Raw genomic sequence first — 5,382 nt, 5'->3', positions numbered from 1 at the left:
GACAGGGAGGCCTGGCGTGCTGCAGTTCATGGGGTCGCAAAGAGTTGGACACGACTGAGTGACTGAACTGAAATGAGATAAAAATATCACTATACAATTCGCTTCTTGTTACTCGAGTAGATAAGGGAAATTTTCTTTGATATCGCATCCAGTATATTCTAATAAAACAATCTCCAGCTTTGTCCATTCTGTAGTTAAAATTCCCTTCCGCTCTCATATTTTGTTTTTCATTAGAGTACACACAGTTTGGTACTTGTTTTTTTTTTTTTTTTTTTACAGTCATATATTTTTTTCTTTATAACAACAAATTAAAGATATGGTGAAAAGATAAAATTCCCTTCCAAGCAGTATTATTTAAAAGGCCAGGTGAAATTTTCTGCAAGTGTTTTTTTCAGTATGTTAGACAGTTTCTAAGGTATACACCTTTGTTTGAAGGGACATACAAATAAATGGTCTTCCCTGGTGGCTCAGATGGGAAAGAACCTACCTGCAATGCAGGAGATGGGGTTTGAACCCTGGGTAGGGAAGATCCCCTGGAGAAGAGAATGGCAACCCACTCCAGTATTCTTGCCTAGAGAATTCCATGGACAGAGGAGCCTGATTGACTGCAGCCCATGGGTTGCAGAGTCAGACATGACTGAGCGACTAATACTTTCTGCTTCAAGAAATAAATAGGAAGATTTTTTTCTTAAATATGTAAGTCGAAACGGATATTTTTGGGTTTTAGCCATCCGGTGAATGCCCTGTTTTTCTCAAGGTGTTTTAAAACTCCTATATTTTTATTTGGCTTCTAAAAGTATCGTGTATTTTAACATGTTCCTTTAGTTGTAATTTAATGCCATATCTACTGTTACCATTTACAGGTTTTTCTGGTCCTCTCTTTTCCTCAAATTGATGAAAAGTAAGTGCAATTGTGAAGACAATTAAATTCATAAAGCAGCGTTAACTCACATCAGAGCTTTTCATACTTGTCAACCCAGGGGAAATGGATGTTTTTGTAACCTTTTGTCTTCGTTCACTGACAGAGGAGTTACCTCTCAGATCGCTGCAAAAGTTTAAAAGAAGAAAATCTTTTTAGTTTTTACAGCATAGTGTATTTTCTGTACTTTAAGTAACTCATATTTCAAAGCCATAATTTGCTATCTTTTATTCCAGATTTTCTTTGCCTTGATTTTTTTTTTTCACTTAGCTATACAATCAGGTTTCTTTACAAACTGTTAATTAGCCTTTCTAACAGACCACTCATATTCTCTGTGTTCTAACTGAAAATGTGTGTGTATAGCATCAGCCCAACCATTTAAAGGCTTAACACCAACCCTTTGTTCCACCTGGGGCAAATGTATAAGGCGTTCCCCTTTCTCCCATGTGTTTTTAATCTGATTCATGCTTCTGCTCTTTTTTTCCACTTTTGTTTTACCCTGTCCCTCATTTAGTTTATGTGATCTTGTCATATATTCAATATTTTACGTATCCTTGAAAAATGCCCTATATCCTCCCTAAAACAATGCAGGATTTTTTTTTAATTCAAGTATAGTTGATTGTCAATGTTGTGTTAGTTTCAGGTATGCAGCAAAGTAATTCAGTTTTATATATATATTTTTTCTTTTTTAGATTCTTTTTCATTATGGATTATTACAAGATATAGAATACAGTTCCCTGTGCTACACAGTAATTCCTCGTTATTTATTTTATATATAGTACTGTGTATATGCGATTCCCAAACTCCTAATTATCTCCCGCGCCCTTTCCCCTTCGGTAACTAAAAGTTTGTTTTCTATGTCTGCAACTCTATTTCTGTTTTGTAAATAAGTTCACTTTTATCAGTTTTTTAGATTCCACATAAAATTGATGTCATATGGTATTTGTCTTTCTCCCTCTGACTCACTTAGTATGATCATCTCTAGGTCCATCCATGTTGCTGCAAATGGCATTATTTCATTCTTTTTATGGCTGAGTTACAGGATATTTTTAAAAGTAGAACGTATATTATGTTGATTGCACTATTTCTACAGGCTTGAGCTTCAAGTGATAATCTCTATCAAGGAGTACATGGTTTAAGGATCAGAATAGCCCACAGAATTTTCAATAAAGCTCTTATATATATATATATATTAGTTGTTTTGCTCCACTGGCATGAAGATATGGATATAAAATACAATGGACCTAAAACAATGGATGGTTCTAGCTACTTCCAAGCCATGACTGTTGATTTTAAAGATTCTGACTCCTGTCTCACATTACTGCCAGCCACTCCTGGTAATACTGAACAGCTGGGCTAACCACTTCCACTATGAACCTCATTAACTTCCGGTGAAACTCTTTGGAAAGTAACCCCTTTGCAAGTCTTGACTCATACCCCTTCATTCAAGCAGCCATTTTTCCTTTTGAAGTGTGCTTCCCCATAATCCGTACCTTCCTGTCTTCCACTGGCATGTAGTCCTTTCACAGGCTTTAATGCACTCTCCCAACATTCAAGATTAGCATCCCTGCCACAGTTTATTACATACCTGCGGGAATAATAATACATACCTACGGGAGTAATAATAACTAGCATTGACTAAGCACTGGCTGTGTGCCAGGAATTATCCCAAGTATTTGAAAGAGATTAAATCATTTAATCCTCACAATTATCCTCTGACATGTGTAATTTTATTGTTACTCCCATTTTACAGTCACAGAAACTGAGGTTTGACATCACGTGCCCAAAGTCACACAACTGGTACGCAGCTGACCCAGGACTTGAAAGCAATCCAGCTCCCAGCCCTCATAACTATACTCTTAACCACTTGCCTACAATGCTATTATAGTACACTCTCCTACACTGCCTTTTCAAGCCCCGTGAAACATTTTCATCTTATGACTCTATCTTAGAAATCATGCAGTGGCTCCTTACCACCAACTGTATCTATCGTATCTGAGAGTTCCCACTTGACTTTTAAGGGCTCTAACACATAATGTCTCTCTGACCGTCTTCATCCACCTCACTTCCTTACACTCTCTCTCTCAACCCCAACACATATATGAGTGTTCACTCCATTTTGGCCCAACTCACCTCTCAGATGATTTGCTTTTTTTCCCCTCTGTGCCTTTCCACATGTAAATCTTTAATTTACAGCAATTTTCTTTTATGGTACTAAACTCCGCAAACAACTTCAACTTAGATTCAACTACTGCATGCATGCTAAGTCGCTTCAGTCTCGCGTTACTCTTAAGCGACCGTATGGACTGTTGCCTGCCAGACTCCTCAGTCCATGGGATTTCTCGGGCAAGAATGCTGGAGTGGGTTGCCATGCCTTCCTCCAGGGGATCTTCACAACCTGAGGGAACCTACATCTTGAGTCTCCTGCATTGGCAGGTGGGTTCTTTACCGCTAGCACCACCTGGGAAGCCCTTTTGCTAAGTTGGAACAATTCATAAGTTACTCAACTTTCCAGTCCTTGAGTTGTCCCTTTGGTAAAAGGAGATAATAACGATACCTTAAAAAGTTACTGCAAGATTAAGTGATTTGTGTATTGAAAAGGCTTGTACAGTGCCTGAAACACATTAAGCACTCAGTAATTGTTATATATTAGTAATAAAACCCCCTTCTCAGTCTATTTTTGCCCTTCCTTGCTATTCTTCACCTCATGTATGTAGCTACATGTATGTATTCTCTGTTACTTTCAACAAGCTTTCTAGGTGACTCAGTGGTAAAAACCTGCCTGCCAATGCAGGAGACATGGGTTTGATCCCTGGGTTAGGAAGATCCCCTGGAGAAGGAAATGGTAACCCACTCCAGTATTGTTGCCTGGGAAATCCCATGGACAGAGGAGCCCAGTGGGCTACATTCCCCGGGGCCACAGAAGAGTAGGACATGACTGAGCCACTAAACAGTAACAAGACTTTCAACAGTCATAGAGGCGCTAAATGATAGTGACAGACGGTATAAACATTAAATTCTGCCTTCAGGGAGATTGCAGATTGTTTTATTCACAGAAGTTCTTCTGGCCGAAATAGACTGGGATTGTGTGTTTTATTATTTGGTTGTGTTGCAGTTCATATAGTGCTGAAAAGTACACTTCATATAGTACTGTACTGTCTGTGGCAGAGATATCATAAATGCCATGGTCAGGATAGTTTCTCTATTTTCTTTGAAACTGTTTGCCATTCAAAATAACATTAACCTCTTCTGAAACACACCTTTCTACCCAATGTCAAGCAAAATTAGTATGTGAAGCTCTACCAAAAACTCTTTTTATTGAGATATAATTAATATACATTATTGTATTAGTTTTGGGCTTCCCTGGTGATTCAAATGATAGAGAATCTGCTGGCAATGTGGTAGACCTAGGTTCGATCCCTGGGTTGCGAAGATCCCCTGGAGGAAGAAATGGCAACCACTCCAATGTTCTTGCTTGGGAAATCCCATGGACAGAGGAACCTGATGGGCTACAGTCCGTGGGGTTGCAAAGAGTCAGACACGACTGAGCAACTAAGCAGCAGTCTTCATTCTAGGTGTACAACATAATGATTGGATGTTTGTGTATACTGGGAAATAATCACCACAATAAGTCTAGTTAACATCCGTCACTATGTCTAGTTATGGAGTTTATTTTCCTTGTAATAATCTAGCTATGGAGTTTATTTTCCTTGTAATAAGCACCTTTAGATTTCACTCTCTTAGCAACTTTCAAATATGTTATTCAGTATTGTTAACTTCATGCTGTCTGTACATTACATCTTCATGACATTTATTTTATAACTGAAAAGTTGTACCTTTGACTCTCTGCAGCCATTTGTCCCACTCCCACTTCCCACCTCTGGCTACCACCAGTCTATTCTCTGGATCTATGAGCTTGTTTTGCTTTTGTTTTTAAGATTCCATATATAAGTGAGATCAGATTGTATCTATTGTTCTCTGTCTGACTCAGTTCATTTAGCATAACGCCCTCAATAACGCCCTTAGCATAACATCCATCCATGTTGTTGAAAATAGTAAGAGTCATTCTTTTTATGGCTAAACAATATTCATTTCATGTGTACATGCCACATTTTCTTTATTCATCTGTCAGTGGACATTTATGTTGTTTCCATGTCTTTGCTCTTGTAAATAATGTTTCAATGAACATGAGCAAGCGTATGTCTTTTGGTAATTTTGTTTTCTTCAGGTGAATGCCCAGAAATGGAATTGCTGGACCATATAGAGGTTCTGTTTTTAATTTTTTGAGGAAGCCTCCATACTGTTTTCCATAATGATAGTACCAATTTACATTCCAGCAAGTAGTGCACAGTACTTCCCTTTTCTCCAGGTCCTCACCAATATGTTCAGATGACTCAATCTTAAATGTAAAGAGTATTTGTACATTTAAGTCCCATAAGTGGGGAGTTTCACTCAGTGCATTG

This window comes from Bison bison, unplaced genomic scaffold (genome assembly GCF_000754665.1).
Source record: "Bison bison bison isolate TAMUID 2011002044 unplaced genomic scaffold, Bison_UMD1.0 scf7180017864109, whole genome shotgun sequence".
In the NCBI taxonomy this organism is placed as follows: domain Eukaryota; kingdom Metazoa; phylum Chordata; class Mammalia; order Artiodactyla; family Bovidae; genus Bison; species Bison bison.
Note: the sequence above shows the minus strand (reverse complement) of the source record.